General features: G+C 34.8%; 2 protein-coding genes across 2 annotated transcripts in view; one reads left to right on the forward strand and one right to left on the reverse strand.

Annotated features, from left to right (window-relative positions):
• The window catches only part of LOC146539768 (uncharacterized), a 110,879-nt gene that overhangs the window by 69,207 nt on the left and 18,757 nt on the right, over positions 1-22,915 (reverse strand). The gene's annotated exons all lie outside the window — the stretch shown is intronic.
• The window catches only part of LOC146539771 (peroxidase-like), a 59,779-nt gene that overhangs the window by 468 nt on the left and 36,396 nt on the right, over positions 1-22,915 (forward strand). The window lies entirely within an intron of this gene.

Genomic DNA, 22,915 nt, shown 5'->3' on the forward strand with positions numbered 1-22,915 from the left:
CCACGGTAGAAACATGGTATCCTACTGTTAATATTCTCCTTTCCCCATTGAGATACTTCTGTTCCCCACTTTCCGCCGAATTCTCGAAGCATTGCGTGTTGAGTGGCGGAACACAATGCCGCGCTATGCCTCGTTACCAGAGCTATTATCAAATACTTCATTTCTCTCAAATATCCTATATTCATTGCATATCGTCAGCAACTATATTAAAACAGTCCCATACAATAGCACGTTGATTATAAATATATGGACATCGAGGTTATTCATGCCTTCCATAATGACTGGTAGGTACGGTACCTGTAACAAATGAAAATGTGGATAGATTAATATTCGGTATTCATTTGATTTTTATCTGCCTAATAATTACGAATTATATTTAAGCGATAGTGACGTAGCGGTATAACGCGATGGTTGTAGATTCGATATTTTCGTTTTATTATAAACTTCATACGGGATAAACAAACAAACAAACAAACAAACAAAATACTCTTTATTGTACTATAGAAAAGACACATATACATGTATTTAATACATAGAACAGTACAATTGGCGGCCTTATCGCTAAGAGAGCGATCTCTTCCAGGCAACCTTTGGGTAGAAAAGAGAATACATTGTCTGAAAAGGGAAGGGGTGTACAGAGCTGATATCTAATTTTACACACACATACATAAATACATAAATACCGACATACATACATACATACATACATACATACATACATACATACATACATACATGCATACATACATACATACATACATACACACATACATAAATATATAAATAAATACATAATACTTTGGTTATAAAATAATTTCTTTTTTTTTTTTTTGAACATAGAAACAAGAACATGAAATAAATACAAAAAATACTATCGAAACCTAGGTACTTATAGCGTTAAATAATAATCTTTCAGCCTCTTTTTAAATGTTTGTATAGTCAAAGCTTGTTTGACTGTTATGGGTAAGGAATTCCACAAGCGGACAGATTTGATAGTGAAGGAATTGGTATAGAAGGAAGAAGAAGAACGAGGAAATTCAAGGGTTAAACGAGACTTAGAGCGGAGTGGTAAATTATGTGATTCACATAAAAACTTAAATTGTTCTTTAAGATATGAAGGGGAATGCGTAGAAAAGAGAACATTATACAAAAGACAGAGAACATGAGTATTCCGGCGAAGTCGAATAGGGAGCCACTTGAGTTTTTTACGAAATTCGGATACGTGGTCGTACTTGCAAAGTCCAAAAATGAACCTTATGCAAACATTTTGGAGCCGCTCAAGCTTATTTAATTGCTCCTCTTTTATGTCAAGATAACAACAATCAGCATAATCGAGAATTGGTAGTAGGAGTGATTGTGCCAGCGCAACCTTAGTAGGAATGGGTAAGATATTACGTAGACGACGTAACGACGCAACAGCTGAAAATATTTTTCTACTTACCTCACTAATTAACGGTTTCCAGGATAAATGCTGGTCAAACATAATTCCTAGATTTTTAACTTTGTCAGTAAAAGGGACGCAGGTTCCATCAAGCGATAATAATGGCAATTCATGAAACGTAATTTTAGAGATAAGTCTTGGACTACCTATTATAATTGCTTGAGTCTTTTTTGCATTTAGTTTTAAGCCTAAGGATTTACTACGTACTGTAATAGCTCTCAGTTCTTCATTTAATGCTAAGATTGTGTTTGAAAGATCGTGCAACGAACTTTGACGACATATTTGCAGGTCGTCAGCGTAAAGGTGGTAGGGAGAAGCAATATTATGACAGAAATAATTAATAAATAGTGAAAATAAGAGAGGGGACAACACGCCACCTTGTGGAACGCCAGCAAGCACCGGGGACCATTCAGAATAAGAATCCTGTGTCCGGATACGTTGCTTGCGACCATGCAAGTAAGAATGAAACCAATCAATCACTTTAGGAGATATGTTAAGAGAATACATAATGGCTAATAGGATATCAAAGTCTATGGTATTGAAGGCGTCACTAAAGTCAAGCAGAATCATAACGGTAACTTGTAACGGATACATCGTATATAGGAGTGTGGGTGGAGGGAACCTTATTTTAAGACATTCCGTTCCCCACTTTCCACCGAATTTTCGGGACAATGCATTTAGAGCAGTGGAACATAATGTCGTGCTTTTACCGTGGTACCAGAGCGAACATACAAAAAATGCTATCTTAAAATATCTATACTTAGAAAAAAAACGATGAAATGCCTTTGTTTACAAAAAAAGGGGCATGTGGATAGAGACGGCGCGATCAAGCAAAGCAGTCACGTTGTCTCATAAAGGAGATTGCATTGCGAATAAAAACTGACGCTTTAAATATTCACAGGTCTAATGCAATATACATACTTGGATAATGGAGGAAAATATTGTATTAGTATGTTTTTTATTCGAGACCGAGTGGCGTAGTGAGGTAACGTAACGCAATGGTTGTGTATTCGATCTTTATTCAAAATTAATTATATTCAAATGAGTAGTAGTATCTACTCTGGCAAATACCGAAATCCATCGTTATGTTGGTACTCTTATACTTATATTATTCGAAAGTGTAAAAAATAAAAAAAAAATTATTTTAAAATATTTAATATCATATAGTAGATAATAAAAATCAATTTTTGATATAGTAAAAATCTGATAATATATGTATACTCATTATTTTTATAAAAAAGTTTTAGGTTTTCCCTGAGAATTTGCTTAATAGGTAGCAAGCAGTTTACACTCTACGCTGATGATATTCCAATAAGGTTGGGCTTTATCCACCAAAGCCAGGATATCCTCGCTTAACGCCCGACGCCATGTTAAGTCCGCCACTCAAAAGACAGGGCAATTTTCATATTTTTCATTCAATACTTCGATTTTTTATACTATTTTTAGTACTTATAATAGATATCAAAACAAATATTTAAATTAACTCATAAGAACTAAGCAATTAATAATAAAGAGGCACCAACACAATCGTGAACCAAACATCGCTCGCAAGAACAATATCGTCCTTCGAATATCTCGAGCATGGAACGGAAATCTCAAAGGAATGCCTTTTGTTCGCTAACAATGCTCCGTGTACTTCAATCTTATCTGTAAGTGGTGAATTTATCTTAAACTACCTACCGTCTGCGAATATATAACTCGAAGAAATTTAATTTATGTATTTGTGAAATAGGCTTCGGGTTTTTTTTATTATAATTATAATAAATTATTTTTTAACAAAAAGAAAAACCGACTTCTAACAACAAACTAAAAAGTGAAAAATAATTATATAAAAATTTTATAATTTTGAAGTCGGTGTCAAATCTAATTACTAAGCCTTTTTGTTTTACTTTGCACCGACTTCAAAATTATAAAATCTTTATATAATTATTTTTCACTTTTTAGTTTGTTGTTAGAAGTCGGTTTTTCTTTTTGTTAAAAAATAATTTATTTTACGATTTTTAGTGATGGGTAGATCTTAAAATGATGCTTCTTGAACGAGTGGTGATGGTGGTGGTAGTGGTTGTCAACGAGTGGTTGTGATTGTTCTATGTAAAACTTCATTTAATTAGGTATTATTTTTGTGCAAAGTTACATTTTGGTATATTGACAAGAACATACATAAAAAGTATTCGGGTAAATTCGGAATCTCCCTTTTTTGAAGTTGGTTGAAAATGAGAACATCCTCTTTTTTGAGATTGGTTGAAAAGAAATGCAACGATCATGAATCTCATTTCTGACATCAATTTAAAAAGTTTTTGCTTGTAACTATTACAGTATAATCAATTTTTTACCAAAAAAAACAAACTTTCTCAATTTTCTCCGGATTCCATAATCGAAACCTAACCAAACTTTTACAAAATTATCCTTGAAGTGTATCCTTTCAAATAAAAAAAGAATCATCAAAATCGGTTGGCGCGACATTGAGTTATTCGGCTATTAGTCGCGCACATGCCTAATGCAAATTTAAGACTTATGTGATTTTCTCATGGATACCATTGTGAGACATGGACCAAAAAAAAATGGGACCATTCGGGAAGCTATACCTTTCAAACAAAAAAAAAATTATCAAAATCGGTTCACCCAGTTAAAAGTTATGAGGTAACAAACATAAAAAAAAAAAAAAAAAAAAAAATACAGACGAATTGATAACCTCCTTTTCTTACAGAAGTCGGTTAAAAAATATAATAAATAGTTTCAAAATTATTAATTTAGTTCATTGAGCAAGGCTATCTTATCTCTTAAGTAAGCAATATGCCTTATATGGCAATAAATAAAGAGGAAAAAGAGTTAGTTTAGGTCTTTTCATTCTCCAAGCCTTCGTATCAGGTTGTTTGCTACTTGGGTGGTAATTAGCTCGGCACCGAAACGGCTTAATTGCGACAAACAAAAGGACGCAAAACATTAGCATTACCAACGTTTCAACATTTAACTCTTAAATAAGAGGTTCACAGTAATTTATTTTTTAATAACATTTTGTTCTTATAATTTATTCTTTGGTTTTCCTCATTATTAGTATGAGGCTCATTATTAGTTTAGTATTATAAATGATGTTTAGATTTCTTCTTCTGTTGTCTGTCTGTATATACAATTTTTCTATACGTGTGTTGTCATCTTACTTCTCCCAAAAGGCTGGACCAATTTGGATGAAATTTTGGATATATTTAAAAAGGTTATTGGATGGTTAGAAAATATAATTAGCCCTGATAGGTGTAGATAGATGGTGGTGTTTAGTCACTGTTTACTATAAAATTACACAAAAAAAATGTTTAGTGTAATAAGGACATTTTGATATGGAACAGGAGTCCGCCGAATTTTTCTCATTAACCTTTATTTTCAGCTTGACACATCTATAATAATTAAGATTAAAATAAATATAAATACTTATATTATGTTGGTTCATTAAATAATAAATCTCTTTAAAATCTAAAATATTAATAAAAGCAATTAAACATTCATAAACATCTCAAAATATTATTTTAATGACCATCAAAAGGTAATTATTCCGTAACATTAAAGGAGCTCCTTTAATTATACCGAAACGAGCTTCTAAACACTTTTCAAAGGTAAATTGTTATGGGAATTTCAGTCATGCGGGATAATCGCCAGCTGTAATGCTACAAAACGTTATTAATTACATAGATTTTTAAAGAAATTAGCATAAATCACTTATCCATACCTATATTATAAATTCGAAAGTAACTCTGTCTGTCTGTCTGTCTGTCTGTCTGTCTTTTACGCAATCAGGGCCAAACCGCTAATTTAATTGTGATAAAATACTCATATAGAGACACTTGAGGGTCTCGGGATGAACATAGGATACTTTTTTTCTCATATTTGTCTTATTTTCGATATATATCAATATATTAAAATACTTATTAATTTGTCATGCAATTTATTCCGCCATGTTTATAACAACCGCCGTTGCTAAGCAACGATTTGCAAAGTTTGTTGTTAGAAAACGTCACCCAAAATGAGCTTGCTTAACGCATCTCTCTATTGAAAACTGAAAATAATTTCATAAATATATTTAATAAAAATCCGTATAGTTGAAGCGGGCGTAGCCGCGTTCGGGTCCACTAGTGTAGTTATATAGAAGAAAAACCAATGTGAAATCAGACCGCAAGTTAAAATCTTCGTCGAGTAAAATCGAGTAAAAAGTAAGCAAAATCTTCTCAATCATTTTTTTTACCTTCATGCTACAACGTACACTAGTACATAGTACGATAGTCTGAGAGAACTTGGGTACTAAGTGTTAAGACACTCCTTTCAATTTAAGACACTTTCGTTTTATACTTTCCACCGAATTATCAAAACATTGCTTGTTGAATGGGAATGGGAATCGAAACCGCAACCTTCGCGTGTACAAGAGTTGCACGCCAAGTTCTCTGAGCCACTACGACCTAACTAACTCTTGTGTTATATGCATATAATTTCTTTTATAATGCAGAATATCTGTGATATTCTAACTTATCATAAAATAAATCTTCTATATCTTCTTTTTTAATTTAAATTTGAATTGTAATTTAAATTTCGTCAGAAAAAGTATGTTATTTTAAAATAATGGAAAAAATTCTGGTTCCAATTTTAAAGTATGAAGTTTCAAAGTTTTTTCAACGTAGAAGAATATTTTTTTAAATTAGCAGTCTTTAATTTAATAATGTTGGAATAAATGAAATACATATAAAATATAATTAAATGGTGAACTGTAGAACTGTAGAAATAATGTAGTCATGATTTTATGAAAATCTATAAAAAAAAAACAGTCGAATTGATAACCTCCTTCTTTTTGAAGTCGGTTAAAAAATACACTAATACTAAATTACTTAAAACTTTTTAATTTTCGAGTTTCGGAAATAATTATTTTAATTTTTTTTTCTAAAGAAAGTTACTCTGCAATAGATTTATATAGAAATAAACAGAGACTGTATTCAGAATTTCAAATTTATACGATACCTTGTGTGCGTATGGTAATTTATACGACCACAAAGCTTTGAGACTCACTCATACAGGTAAGTTATATTTTAAAACTTCGTAGATAAGCGTAGTATTATTGTTAAACATACATACCTATTTTAAACATTTTAAAATGTTGTTTCAAATTTAAGAAGGAAAAATACTTTTCATAAGAACCTAGCCTACTCTACAAAGCCACGCTTCGTCTTCTACAGCCAGAAAATGAAAAAAAAATATATATTGTCAAATGGAAATTGAACCAAGAACTATGCTATGTTTTTACTTGCTTCCGTCCTCCTGGCATTAATCCCGGCTATTGCCAGGGTCTGGCCTCCTACTCAACCTACTCCACTTTGCACGGTCTTTTGCGTCCTCGGTGGTTAGGCTCTCATGTCCTGCATCACGACATCCAGCCAGCGCTTCCTTGGGCGTCCAGGAGGTCTCACTCCAAGAACTGATATAGCAAGGCACTTGCATCCGACATAGTTCTTAGGCCGGCGCGTAATGTGGCCAAACCATCTCAGACGACGCTCTTGGAGCTTATCCGCTCGTCACGGACGCCAAGACTACCTCGAATGAATGTGTTGCGTATGCGGTCAGACCGCGTTACGCCGCACATCCACCTCAGCATCTTCATTTCCGTGACGTGAAGCTCCTAAGTGTGCCGAGATAGTGCCGGCCAACATTCGCTGCCGTATAAAAGAACCGGTCGGATGATGCTCTTGATCAGCCCCTTGAGCTTGGGCGGTATTCTGCGGTCACAGACCACACCAGTGACCTCCCGCCATTTGGCCCAGGCAGCGCTTATCCGCCCTTGGACATCGTGATCGATGCCTCCAGACTCGTGCATAACGGATCCAAGGTACCTGAACTTCTCCGACTTAACGGCTGGCTCAGGACCTATAAGGATGGTGCTCGAGTCCCGGCTCCCGCAGGCCATGTTCTCTGTCTTCGACACATTTAGTTTAAGACCGCCGTTCTCAAGCGTACTCTTCCAGAGGTTCACTTTACGCTCCAGCGTCAGTCGGCAATGAGTGCTATGTCGTCGGCATACATCATCAGCCATGGAGGCTGGTCCTGGATGTGAGCCGAGACAGTATCGAGCACTACATTGAATAAGAACGGACTAAGAGCCGAGCTCTGGTGAACCCCCCACTGACACAGGGTCTAGTGTCGCCAACAGCAGTCCTAGCCATAGAAGCGGAATCGTGGTACATGTCTCTGATAATCTCAATATAGGCCTCATGGATCCCTTTGGATCACAATGCCCACCAGATACACTGACGAGGCACACAGTCAAAGGCCTTACAAAACATTACAAAAATATAAATAGCATTTTTTTGGTCTACTGCGCTACAACGGTCAGAAATTTATTTAATACTCGAGAAGCTTAAAATCCTCCTCAGCATAGCCATTAAAGCTTACTAAAGCGTTAGACCGAGAAATGAAGATCTTTTCAAGACAAAGATTAAACGATAAAGGTTAAATACCGCCATAATTTTTTTTATATTATCGGCATATATTTTAATGTATATAGGTATTAGTATTTGATTTATTGGTGCAGTTCACTATGATAATAGTGTAAGGTTCAAATTTTGAACAAAAACTAATGGTAGGTTTGCAACCCAAAATGGGAGAAAAACGAGGAATTGAATTCTTAGTCTTAAAAACGAAATAAAGAAAAATTCATATAAGAAGAAAAAAGAGATTCTATTGTGATTTCAGTCCGTTCACAAATTATTGCTATAGATAAGTTTTACTTATACGCTATAAAGACCGTCCTTAGAAAAAAGTATAAAAAATTACAATCCGCCATTTTGTTGCGGCGGCCATTTTGAATTAACAAATATATAGATTATAAGTAATTTTATATTCCAGTTTACATCATTTCAGATCCACTAACACACATACTAACACGACAAGTTAAAAAAATCTTGTAATTAGACAGAATAATTAACGACGACGTTGTGACGGAGACACGTGATTGATTACACGCGATGTGAGCTAGAAAGTGATAAATACTCGCCACTATCATCACGAGTCAAAAGTTTTTCTGTGCTTGCATGACATATTTTTTATCGCTTCACGCTGTATCCCGCATATAGCAGAGTAGGCAGACGGAATCTAGTGTTAATCTTGTGGCTTGTGGATCTCCACCACGAACGGCCTCACTACAATTAGTCTAAGAATGTTGAAATTTGCTGTGTAGGTTAGAGACAGTAGATGAGCTCTAAGCGGAGAATTTCTCAAAATTCCTGCGGCTACGGTAAACAATGGGATTTTCCATTGAATTGATGTAAGCGCAAACTAGGTTGCGGCCAACAACTAATATTCGAGTTTGTTTCGTTGACCGCGCTGATCCCAGGAACTATTGTATAAGATAATCCATTCAACGAGTAAGACATAATATACCACTTTATGTTTTCAAAGGAAGCTGCAGCTTTCCCTGCAGTCGGACTTACCTAGTAACTTCCACTAGACCACTTGGGGGAACCCGCAGTAAAAGCTAGTATAGTATGAAACTAATTAAATTGCCCTCCAATCAGTTTAATAAGTCAAATGTCGCGCGCGAAGTTGCCTGTACTTTGCGGTCCCGTATGAAACTTTAGCCACACACTTTGCAGTACAATGGTTTCAGTTCAAACTTAATAGAATTTAAGTGAAAATACTATACAGATAGACTCGTAAGGTGATTGTCAACTCTATGGCTTAGTTAAATAACATTTATTTATTTTATTCATCTATATATATAAAATCGAAAGGTCACTCACTCATCACGAAATCTCAGAAACTACAAGTGCTAGGAGTCTCAAATTTTGCATAGGAGTTACTTATAGGACGTAGGTGCTCGCTAAGACGGGAATTTCCAATATTCGGCTTCTAAGGGGTTGTTTTTGGGGTCGAAAGTTTATATGAAACTTCGTTACTACAAATGCTAGGAGTTTCAAATTTTGCATGGAGGTCCACTTATAGGACGTAGGTACTCATAGAGATAGAAATTAATAATAAAGTAGTTCACGGAGGCGAAGCCGCGTGCGGGCCGCTAGTTTATAATATATTCAATATTTTCCTTTTCTCGCTCTGGTAGTGAGGCAAAGCGCGGCGTTGAATTCCGCCACTGCTTCAAGAATTCAGCGATGGGGCACGGAAGTGTACTAACTACCCTACCCTAGATTCCCTCTGCTTATCCTTCTATGTGCAGAATACTGTGTGAAGTACTGAAAAAGATAAAAAGTAAAATAAAATAATATTAGCATTATAAATTTGTACCAACCCTTATCAAAAGTATTTAGATAAGCATAACCGCAGGATTATAAAAGGAAAAATACCTAAGCTTTGTAGAGATTACAGTACTTGAAACTTTTGTAATCGTTATTCGAGAGACATAATAGTTAAAGTTTAATTAAAAGTCTCTATTTATATTAGACAATTATAAGTTTAATTAAAATTTATATATTTTATTTACAGATTTGTTTTATTTTTACTTTACCCAGTTTCCGCCGATTTTTTGAGGTATTGATGAATGCCATCAATGCCTTTAGAATTCCGTGGAAAGTGGTAAACGGAAATATCTTAATGGGAACGGAGTGTCTTAACACTAGATTCCTAGGACCTGTCTGCCTACCCTGTCACTGGTTAGGGGAATAAAACTAAAAAAAAACTCACGGGAACAGAAAAAAGGCCACACAAACAAAATTGATAATTTAATACAAAAGTAGTTTCATTCAAACAATTTTTATTAACAGCTTCACGCTGCTTGTTTTAAGAGGGAGGAAATGAAAATATTAAATATCTCATCTTCTCGAATGGGAATCGAACCAACAATATTATTGGATCATCATTATGAATACGCACTCTATAATATTCTAATGTGTGCATTTGTATGGAACAAACCAACTTTAATATAGAAACCATTTCATTCAACTTCTGAACAAACTTCGCATCTAACTAAATATGTCATCATAATGTAAATAGAAGCGAATGCATTGCCATAATTAAAATTCTTGGAAAAGAGACATAACTATATACAAAACACAAAATTGAAATGGAATACTAATAAACTGGATTGTAGTCGTTGTGGCACAGTTGGAAAGAGTTTATATGCCATGGTCGTGGATTTAATTCCTTTTTAAGGAAAAATGAATTTATTTTTGGCATAGGTGGACAATCTGTTCTTCGCCTTCGTCTGCATTAGCGGCATTAGATATTATGAAGTGTATGAGTTTTTATCTTGTTTTTAAAAACGGTAACCGCTTCCGATTTGCAAACAACAACAGAACATTATTTTATATAAGCCTGTAGATAATATATACAATACTTAATTAAACGGCTGCTCTTAATTATTCATACGCTTACCTCGTTCAGTTCGGGGATTACCCGTGACACGTGAAGCGAGCATTACCGATACGCTATGGAAGAGTTACATTATAAATTATTAAAGTTTTTTGTATATTATTAGTTTCGCAAAATGCTGTTTTTTGTCGTTGGAATTTAGAGAAATTGGTTCGTAATGCCCGAATTCCGTAACTCCCCTATCCATTTGGTGTCTCTCCTAGTCTCTAAAAGGAACCTATATGCCACAGGGTTCTACGCCGCGTAGTCTCCGCTGTGCGTTGTTTGTAAGTTGGAAGTCGGTTGGCAGGTAGTGGAAAAAATTTATATATATTTTTGTGGAACCAGACTTTTTGGACAAGACGGAACAGAATTTAAACTCATGAAACTTTTTTAAGAATCACGATTCTCTTTTGCATTCAATTAAATAATCTATCAATCCATATAAGAGTAACTTATCTCTATATTTTTCACGTTAGATATATGTTCTATGAACCCACCAACCTACCAAGTAAAGACTTAGGAGAGCGTTTCAAAAATATGTCAGCGTAACCCTCATAGTTACTGAGCCTTTGTCATCCGCTTGTCCGCCCTTACATCAACCTGTCAGAAGTCCAATATCCCTCAGGTAAACTATCAATATTGTCATATTATATTACTATACTAGACCGTTTATTTCTGAGATGTAACACTCTTGTAGCCCAATTGTTATGTTGTAATTTGTTTAATCTTACGCGTGGTCGTAGGTTGCAATATTTTTTTCCCGTAGGTAGAGGAACTTGACGCTTCATCGCAATTCTTAAAGAGGAAATTAATTTTTAGCCTTCACTTTTTATCTTTCTTATAGCATAGAATATATAGAGATTGACAACGCATTTCGTCTTGTTATCTAAGTAAATGAAGATATTTCATTCTCCCTAGTGAGAATCGAACCCACAGGCGTCGCGTTTACACTCACTGCGCTATGACGGCCTTTATAAATTGCATGGTATGTATTTGTATAGTGAAACCTGCTTGTAAACTACTTTACCAGAGTATAGCGTTTTAAGCAAAGACGCTGTTGAGCATCGTTGTCGCTAGCAAGTTCCTTTGTACATGATATCTTGTCTACACTATGTGGGACATTCGGTTCTTGTACCACGTACTTTAATATAGTATTTTTAAGCACTATTTAGAAAATCCAATTTAAACTACAAAACAATTAGATTTTAATTAATTTTAAATATTTCAAGTAGAAATAATCCTTGTCCTAGATTCTTCGTTTTTCATTAATCGATATCAATCACAGCACTTTATCTCACCTGATTGAAAAATCGAGAATATTTTAGGTACCTCAGTTGACCAGCGTTCGAGAAAATGTATGGAAAGGTGGGTTATGAAGAAGTTGATGACAGCGAACGAGAAAGAGAAAGAGGTATGGAGAAACCGTAGTGTGAAGCTAAAATATGTTACCACGACTGAGAATCGAACCTTCATCCGTCGCGTTTATATTCACACTGTTCGATTACATCATAATATCGAGTTATTTAGTAATAACAAAGTTTATCCTTACACAGCTTACATATAATCTCTAAAATTATATTTATTACAATACAAGTTATAATAAATGCGCACCACGTATCGTAGTTTGTGAGGGGATGAAGTACAAAGCCGGGCTCCGGTAGATGTCAGATTATCTGCGGGGTATAAGGCCGGTTGGTTTCATTATAGTTTTTTTGTCTGTGATACACTTTTTTTATTCTTGGCTTAGAATAGGTTTTGTAGAGAAGCTCGTCAATTTGTGCGAACTGAAGTCTAATACCATGAAGCAGACAGATTTCAAGTGTGTAATAGTGTAAGATTTTTGTTATTCTGGTTTTAATGAAAATTTAATGGAAATAATTGAGTAGTATATTAAACTTTTCCATTACTGAGTGACTAGGTACTGTATTTACAAAGTTGAAATTTTAAACAGAGAAAGGTTACGGAGTATCGACTAAGATAGGATTTATCAAAAAATCTTACGGGAACGGGGAAAAAACGAGAATGGCTATATTACGCGCCATGTTCTTAAGATATATAAAAATAAATTTCCTATATGCAATGTAAGAAAAGAAAAAAATATTAGCTTATCATTCCATCATAATATATGTATGTATGGTAAGTAAGTATATAATATAATGTTATGGGGAAGCGCGACACGCTGATTCCCCGTTATATACAACATTCAAAGTTATCTCAATGACACGGATGCTGTGTTCGAGATCGTTAGCGGTAACGGCGTTACCCATAAGAACATATACCTAATTACAAGTGTATTACAATTTTTGAGAACGTCGTGTTAATATTTCACTCAAACAGGGGCACTCAAGCTATCTATATTATATTCTATCAGTAAAAAATATAAGAAAACTTCACTTTATATATTTTATGAACCGATGAGAAAACCTACACCTACTATTTGTTTCTACTGTTAGAGCGTGAAAATTTAAATATAAAAATACACCGAGTGGAGATCGAACCTACAATCATCGTGCTTTCCATCAGATGGCCTTAATAATAATTTACTTTAACCAAATATAGACCATATTTGGTTAAAGTAAATAAATGAAAGCTTCACATTCATGTAAGCTAGCCAAACCACATTTTCCTATTACTTTTGCGAAATAGAACTTGATTAAATAAATTAAAAAATAAATAGTTTCACTGTATCTAGCTTCACTGTACAGCAGTAGCAGGGCACACAGAGGGTACCTAGTGTTAAAACTTCGTTTAATTTTTCGTGTTGAGCAGTGAACCTAAACGCCATGCCTTGTCTTGTCTAGGGTAGGGTAAGAAAATGAAAATAATTCATCATATCAAAATGATTCTCCCGAGTGGGATCGAACCTACAACCGCCATCGTGAAGCTGCAGTTATGTCTTTTAATTATTTTTTTAATGTATAATTTTATACACCATGAGTTGTCGTATTAAATCTGGCTACTTGCTATTCCGTGCGCGAAGAAATTTGATGTGATCCTTTTATGATAGCAATAAAATAAAAAGCGAAACCATCATAAAAAACGGGCTCGAAACATTTCATAGCGCCTATAAAACATTTATAAAAGCTGTTATATGAAAAATGGACCAAGATATATTTTTTTAAATTTGTTTTTTTACAGTAGGTATTCGATTCGCAGGTTAAATTGCAATTAATTAAGTTATTACTTTATATCAATCGTGCGGCTGTAGATGCGGTTGTAGCTTAGATTCCCACTAGTTATAATACTTGTATAATTATCTCCTATATCTCGTTATCTATCTCACGTCCACAACGTGAACACATGTGTGGACATGTGGACATACGATCTCTTGTGTGAAAATTTTTATATTATTAGTATCTACAAATATTTATTAGTATGCGACACCCATATATTATAGTACGAATGCATCCAATTTTGATTTTGTATATTAATTAAATAAGCAGGCGAAGTCGCGAGCAGGTTGCAATTATGTATATACACATGTATATAAAAGCTAAATATATGTCTTATAAGCAAATATATTTTTAATATAACTGTATCCACTAATAAAAACTATATAAAAATCTTATTTATAAACTGACGCAGCCAAGTCTCATGGGTACCTACTCCCTCATAAACCAAAGTAAATATTAATATTTCATTATAGAGGTTTTAACTTAAAAATATTTTATAGAACTCTGTTAATGAAAGCTAGTATGTTTGAGTTTATTTTAGTTTTATATATATATCTCAATTATTTACGTCACTGCGATCCCTCTGTTACTATTTAGGGCTATTGGGGCAGTGGTACAGTGACTAAAAGTGAGCGTGATGGTAACGGATTCGATGTCCATGGAAATTGAAGCAATAATGAATTCCCTAGATTCCTACTCTGATTTGTTTAGTTACACAGTTGTACATGCCACGTTTTAAACGGAGTGTATAAAAAATTATATTATTGTTTTTAGCGTTATGGGGACGAAGAGTCTTAACATTAAGTTCCCAGGGTCCTTCAGCCTATCCTGCTACATGCGGGATATAGCGTGAAGGTATGGTTCTGTGGTTATGGCGTTCCGAGTGCCAGTTGAGCACATACCACTTCCCCAATTATATAATTGAAACATATCCTGCAATATAACTATCAAGTAGGTATAATGCACATGACGTACTGCCTCTATAAATCCACGTTTGGACACTTGCCAGCGCCGCAGCTGCACCGCGATGCATCGTTGTGGAAGAATTTAATTTTAAAAGTGAACGTATCAATATTGCATCAGTATTCCTATGTGACCTGGATGTGGTCAGGTAGGTAGGTAAATATGTTTTGTTATATCTACCTCTAAGGGCATCATTTTTAAATCACAGCAAGGTAGGAAGAGGGCACACGGAACCCTAGTGTTAAGATACTCCTTTTCCATTAGGACATTTCTGTCTCCCATTTTCTGAATTCTAGAGGCATTGTGTGTTGATTGGTGAAACTTTACGCCGCGGTTTCTTTATTCAAGCATATTTAAATCGTTGGATAACATAATTTAGTTTTAGAGAATTTTGTGGACAAAAATACAAGCACTTGCAAAATTAATTCAGGTGCTTCGAAGCCTAAATTACTATACCACAATATTTGAAACTGAATACCTCCTTTTTACAAGTCGGTTAAGCACAAGAGCCTTACATTTCTCTCATAAAAGATTCATTCATAATGAAAAGCATTTGAAAAGAAAAGTTTCCTACTAAAAGAAGCTAAGAAAAAGGCATCGGGGAGTATAAAACACAATAAGCTCTTTACAAAAGTCAAATAAATCTTGAAAACGTCGTTAAAAGTTTAGATTCTGAAGCAAATATGAATATTAGATATTCTGATGATCCATTTAATATTGAGCTTTGAGATGTTGTTATTTATTCTTTTTGGAAACTTGTATTATTTGTGGAAAATAAAAATAAAGGCTTCAACCTGCCCAGTATATACCGGGGTAAGAGAAAAGGAACTTGGTTAAAAGGCACTCTTTTTCCTGCTTTTCACCCAATTTTTGAGATATTGCGTATAGAGTGACCAAACTCAACGCTACTGCACTTTGTTTAATTAGACAACCTAAAATATTTTAAATATTTCAGTTTTTCTTGCAAATATTTCCATTTCGATTATTATCTCACAATTTTATACTTTGTTTGTCATTTCCAGATCTAGTAAGAACGTTGAATTCCGTCACTTAACATGTAATGCTTGGAATTCGGGCGGAAAGTGGTCTAGGTTTACCCTAGGCTATGCGAGATAACGCACTAGGCTCTTTATAGACATAATTATATTGAAATTTCTATAATATTATACAGTAAATACAATAGTGAAATAGATTCTAAAGAAGAGGTATGTCGTGGTGCTTGGGAATAAGCGTGTGACTGTAAATGTGACAGGTTTTGGATTTGATTCCCACTCGAGGAAATGAAATACTTTATTTCTTCGTTTTGGTGAGGCAAAGCGCTTCGTTGAGTTCCACCACTTAATATGCAATGCCTCCAAAGTCTCGTCAGAAAGTTGGGAATGGAGTGTGTTAACACTAGGTTCAACGTGAAACTGAAAAATAAAATGTATAATAATATAAGAAAATTATACACGTTGTATTAGAAATGTCTATATTAATATAGAAAAATGTGATTCCAAGCCACAAAGACATATAATTTAACTAGCGGCCCGCTCGCGGTTTCACCCGCGTGAACTATGTTATTATTAATTTCTGTCTCCATGACCACGTCCTACTGACGTCTATGCAAAATTTGAGACTCCTAGCATTTGTAGTAACGTAAGTTTCATACAAACTTTCGACCCCAAAAACAACCCCTTAGAAATCGAATATTGCAAATTCCCGTCTTAGCGAGCACCTGCGTCCTATAAGTAACTCCTATGCAAAATTTGAGATTCATAGCACATGTAGTTTCTGAGATTTCGTGATGAGTGAGTGACCTTTCGATTTTATATATATAGATGACCCTAACTTCCTCGCGTCCCTTCACGCGGTCCACACTTCCTGCTACCATCGATTTGTTTACTACGTACACTGCGTACTGCACCTTCGCATATTGCGCAATATCTACTATGAATATATAGTTGAGGTCGTTGTGGCGCAGTGGTAGTAAGCGCGACGGTTGTAGGTTCGATTCCCAAGGGGAAATTAATTATTATTTATTAATATTTTCGATTTTGCGATCTGGTAACAAGACGGAGTACTTTCTTTACGTTACAGTGTAAAACTATAAAAAATATCTTTGATGTATTTTTGAGTTAGTGTTCCATTCGCCTTTACGTGAATATTATGTATTTTTTTCTAAGTCAACCAACACCTAAATAAAAATGCGTTAGACGCATATAATAGAATAGTGACTATTTTGTAATTAGGTGGAAAGCGTGGAAAGGAAGTAAGTATCTTCATAGGAAGGAGTACCTTAGAATAATATTCCCGGGTACCATGTGCTTACCAGATAAAAAAAAAGTTTAAATCCAAATTTTACTGAAATTGAAACTTTTGTGACGTTTTATCTTTTTCGTTTGATGCAAAAGTTGAAGTGAAGTCGGTTGTGGGTTCGGTTGGGGAATAAATAATTATTTATTATTATTTTCATTTGATCGCTCTAGTAACAAAACAAGGCGAGGCATTGAGCTGCACCACTCAGTACGAAATATCTTGAAAATTCGACCGAAAGTGGGCTACGGAGTTTGTTTACATTTTCACACTACCCTCTGCCTACCGTACTGCACGCATTTTCATTGATGATTTCAAAAAAGTACGGGTTCCAATCCTGCTATGTTAAATTTTTTATAAGTGTCCTAACATATTACAGAATTTTTTTTATTAAATTAAAATTGAATAAATAAAAAAAAATTAAGAAATTGACGAGGCAAGAAAATAAAATAAGCAGAATAAATAGACTAAAAATATATTTGTTCCTCCTGTTTTCGTGAAAATTGCTAAAATAACTCTGATATTACGTGTTGAATTGCTAAACCCGACGCCGGGGTTCATCTAGCTACGAGTAGCTACACTGGGGCAACGCAAAATATTTTGAATATAAACATTCTCTCTAATGAAATATAAATTACCAAGGGCTTCTAAATATAGAATAGAATATTTCAACCTTCTTCCAACTATAAAAAATGTGAAAACACATTTGATTTTCAACTGATGTATCTTAAAGGGAACCTACTAGGTTGCCGGGTTCAATTTGCCTACCCTGCTAAAAGAAATAATATCTACAAGCTTTGACCTGCGGCTTTGCCCCTGCAGTCCACTGAAAATAACTAAGAATTGTGTGTGTGAAGACAGATAATACTCTAAGTGCCCCAAGTATTATGGCTTCAGGTACAGCGGTTTTAAATTCATTAACGTCATGTTTACATAGCCATCTTATAACACTCTCCAATAAATAGGCTATCCAAAACAAAAAATAAATCCAATTAGAACTAGTATTTCTTAGAGCGCTTAAGCAAACAAACTCTTAAGCAAAGTAAATATTTGTAAATATAATACTATATTAATATTATAATATTACTATGTTAATATTCTAAGACTACGATATTAAAATTCTTAAAAAAAAAGTAATGAAGCTATATTTAATATTGTGGCTACTGGATGCCTTTTATGTACTCAATTTTCATAAAGATTATTATTAATAGCCTTAATACAAAAACTTTTTTTTTTATATATGAAAAGCTACTTTTATTAAGGAAACTTCTGAAAGGTAAGTCTTCTATGGTGCAGGAGCACAAGCTTGTAACTGTAAAAGCGAGAGGTTGTGAGTTCCATTCCCACTTTAAAAAAATGAAATATTTAATATTATCATTTCTTCGCTCTGGTGTCGAGGATTCCCTCGACATACCTAGCCAAGACACTCGTCTAGGCTGCCTCTGCCTACCCTGCATGTGGGATATAGCAAAAAAAAACATTAAGATTATTAATACAAGAAAACGTTTATTTTTATATCTGGAAAGCAATTTTTTAATAGCAGAAGAGATTACAATTGAGAAAAAGAAAATTACACGCCTCCTTTGTGTATACAGACGCTTGCATTGTTTCTAAGTATTCGTTTTGAAGTGGCACTTCCGCCCGCTGACTCGCACTGTACCTACAATTTTATTCAATTTTCAAGCAACTTTGCGTATTGCAATGGAAAGTTTAACGAGTTTTTAAATTATTATGCTTTTATTTTCATTTCTATTAAACTTATTAGATTTTGAGAGCTTAAATACTATATATATACGAGAATATAATTCTTCTGTATGTGTATTTGTCACACACACTGAGTGTGTACTCACTAGAAACGCAACATAAAACTAAGTTTAACAGTTACGAGGGAACAAAGGAAGTAGGAACGGACACATACATATACATACATGCACGCTAAAATATAACCCTCCTTTTAGATTTCGCTGCAGTTGGGTAAAAATGTTCACTACCCAAAAGCTTAGTGCCTGTCGCTAATTAGAACTGATGTTGGGACATTTAGCTAATTACAAAGCTTGTACCATAACCTTTTACAAGACGAAAACTTATTTGATGAAGAGAAATGGAAGATATTTTCTTATGAAAGAAAAATATATAAAAATAATGAAATCAGTTAATAATATTATTATATTATTGGGCCCGTCGTGGTACAATAGGACGGTCTGAGGGTAAACTTTAAATCCTGTTCGGGGGAATAAATTATAATATTTTTCTTGCTCTGGTAAAATAACAGAGCACAGCGTTGAGGTCGGTCATTCACAATATCTCATAAAATAAGCGGTAAGCGAGCGAGAAGCGTTCTTAATACTTGATATCATTTGCCTTTCCCGTATTAAAAAATAATAATATTCTAGGCTCCAGCCTGTGGTCATCAGATGGACTTTTACGTAAATTATAATTATTATTGTTCGTTCAAAAGAATCCCTGTGCCTACTCTGCTATAAAAAAATATAACTACACCAGGAGCTCGTAGCTCGCAATTTTATGTGCGAGTAGGTACTACGAAAGGAAAAATCTCATTCTTTTCTCGTTCTCGAGGGAATTTCATGAAATTGTCTCTTAGTATAATAACTACGTGCTTTCCAGTAATTTGAGCTATGCCTTGTTTGTCAATCACTATTACTTTTATACAAACTATGTAAACAGATTTTTTTAATAATCTTATTCAAAGAGTGCGGTGTTGGTTTCAATTATTATTTGACAAGACGTAAAATGGAACATCCTGTTTTTCAAGTGCTTGTAAATATTTTGAAACATCTTTTTTTAATGCTCCCCTACACTCCCTAACCTCCTCTATCACTCAGCTAATTACAGAAGAATTTTATGTTTATGTATAGATTGTGAACTGATACTATATTTCTGCTCCAATACTACGAAAAGAAGAACACTTCTTTGGCAAATAACAATACTGCTATAATAAAAGAAGTAGGTATATATATATACTTTTTTTCTGCTTCACTCTGTATCCCGCACACAGCATGGTAGGCAGTGGGTATTGCGTGTTGAGTGGTGGAACTCAACGCCGTGCTTTGCCTCGACACCAGAGCGAAGACATATTTTAGTTCCTAGAGTGGGGATCTAACTTACAACGAGTCGTGTTTACAGGCACACACATGTGCCCCTGCGTTGCGGGGGGGGGACTGACCTCGGTATATACCTACATATTCGTAGTATGTGTAAGTTACTTCAGTCGATATGTAAGCGTCTCTCAACAAGACGCGTTAATGAGAATTTGGCTGAGAGCGAGAGCAAATACGAAGACGATAAAATTGATTTAGTATTCTAGGTGGAATGATTTAAAGCTATTGTTAAGTAATTATAACGTGTTATACTTATATAATCGTGGTAGAGTTAACTAATATCTGACTGTACCTATTCGAGGGTTGTGGGCTTGACCGCTCACGCTGTATACATATATACTCTCGCACTTAGCAGGACAGGCAGAGGAAGCCTGAGAACCTATTGTTTACTTCGTTCCCATTAAGACTTGCTCAACGTCGCAAGTTCCCATTAAGGCTTGTCTCGTTACCGAAGCGAAAAACTGAAAATACTAAATATTTCTTTTCCTTGAATGGGAATCAAACTCAAAACGTGTCGCATTTACAGTTTCCTTTGCCTCTTTTTTCTACGAAATGATAATAATTAAACATAATCATGATCAAACCCATAATCATCGCGTCAGACGCTGTTCCACTGGTGGCACACATAGACCTTAATTAATTTCATACCCTACATAAATAATATTTTACGTTTAAACATTTCAGTACGAATGTTAAAAGATAAATAATATTATAAAAACACAGTAGAATTTTTTCAAATGTGTGAATGAATACCCCGTCGACCGCGGAGTGGTCCGGTAACGAAGTTAACGCGCACAATTTACATAGAGAATAAGCTAATACTTTTTACCAATTTGAATTTCATTAAAACTGACCTTTTTGGTTCAGATATAACGTTGTGAGGCTACTGTGATACAATCCTGTAAATGCCTGGCCTGGCCGTAAATGGTGTCCATCACAGTGTCTGGCTGTAAATGCTCTCCACTCGTGGAAATGACTGATGAAAGACTATTTTTTTATCTTCACGCTGTACCCCCTACATAGGAGAGTAGGCAAGTGACCTGAGAACCTAGTGTTAAGACACTCTGTACCCATTACGACACTTCCGTTCCCCTCTTACGGCCGTATTTTGGAGGTAATACCTATTGGAGGTGGAACTCAGGGCCGCGCTTTGCCTCAACACGCCTAGAATTCGGCGGAAAGTAGGAACGAAAGTTTAATGGGAACAGAGTGATTTATCAAGGCTTTCCAGGTTCCCTACCTGCTTGGTCCACCCTGATAAATGTATCAGGATATAAATGTGGACCTTAAAAAAATAAAGGTTTATATATGGTAAAAGACGAACAAATCAACATCCCCATTTATATTCGATTGAGGTTTGCGATCTATTGTTTTCTCAACAAACACGAACAACAGTATGAAGAAGCTAATTGAACATTTTAATTGAATATTCATTGTTCAGAGTCAGCTCGTTAAGTATTGAAACACAAAAGGTGAATGATTTCATTATTTTTTCGCAGAATAGGTAGAGATTTCTATGTATTCTTATTTTCTATTCAAAATGGTTCTAAAATGAGGGTAAGCGGACGTTCCTTTTAGAAACATTTTGTGCGGATGAGTCCAGTCGTGGCGCAGGGGTACAAAGTATGGCGTAATATTTAATTTCCTCGATTTCTTTGCTCAGGTGTCGAAGCAAAGCGCGGCATTGAGTTCGGCCACTCCACACGCGCTGCTCCCACAAATTGATGGAATATGGGGAAAGTAGTGTACTTGCACTAAGTTCCCTCTGCCCGTTGACGTGCATGACGTTCACGTAGGTGTATATATTGGGGTTTGATTATTACTAGAGCAAATATAAAAGTTTATGAATATATTAATTTATTCGAGACCTATTCAGGTATAACTTCTACTTGTATGAAATTTATTTTGTCAATGCATTAACTGACGCAGAGAGGGAGAGAGTATTTTCCGAAACCCCAAAGAGAACCAACAAATAGCAGGGAAGGCAGAGGAAATCTACTATATTTTTCCGCACTCAGCAAAGAAAAATACATTTTAGAAAACACACAAAAAAGTTTAACGTCGCAGGATTCGAACCTGCGCCTCTATCGGATACCATCCAATTCCTACTATAATTGCATAACGTTAGTGTCACAATACATACATATAAATATCCGAACACAGTCAATAGCAATTGTTATCGAACGGAAACAGCGCTAATAAATTATAGCGACCGCAGTTAAGCTGCCAGGGAAGTGCTCTAAGGCGATTTCCTATACCGTTTAATAAGATATATAAAGGCTGAACGATACCTTTGTAAAAAATACTGTTATATTTAAAAATATATCCAATTTTATAAAAGTATCGATGAAATATGTATAAACACTAGAAATATTTTTTTTAAATAATTATTGATTGAGGCTGTCCTGGCTGAGCGAGTAGTTGTAGGTTCGATTCTGGTAAGAGGTATGGAAATTCATTTTCTCGTTATGGTAACAAAAAAAATTAAGTTAAACATTAAGTTCCGCCATTCAACGAGCACGATCCCGAAAATAGAGTGGTGCATAAGTGTTAAGACACTCTGTTCCCATTAAAGCACTTCCATTCACCACTTA

Source organism: Heliconius melpomene, chromosome 3, assembly GCF_056956725.1.
Source record: "Heliconius melpomene rosina isolate 202511_hmr_F chromosome 3, ASM5695672v1, whole genome shotgun sequence".
Taxonomy (NCBI): domain Eukaryota; kingdom Metazoa; phylum Arthropoda; class Insecta; order Lepidoptera; family Nymphalidae; genus Heliconius; species Heliconius melpomene.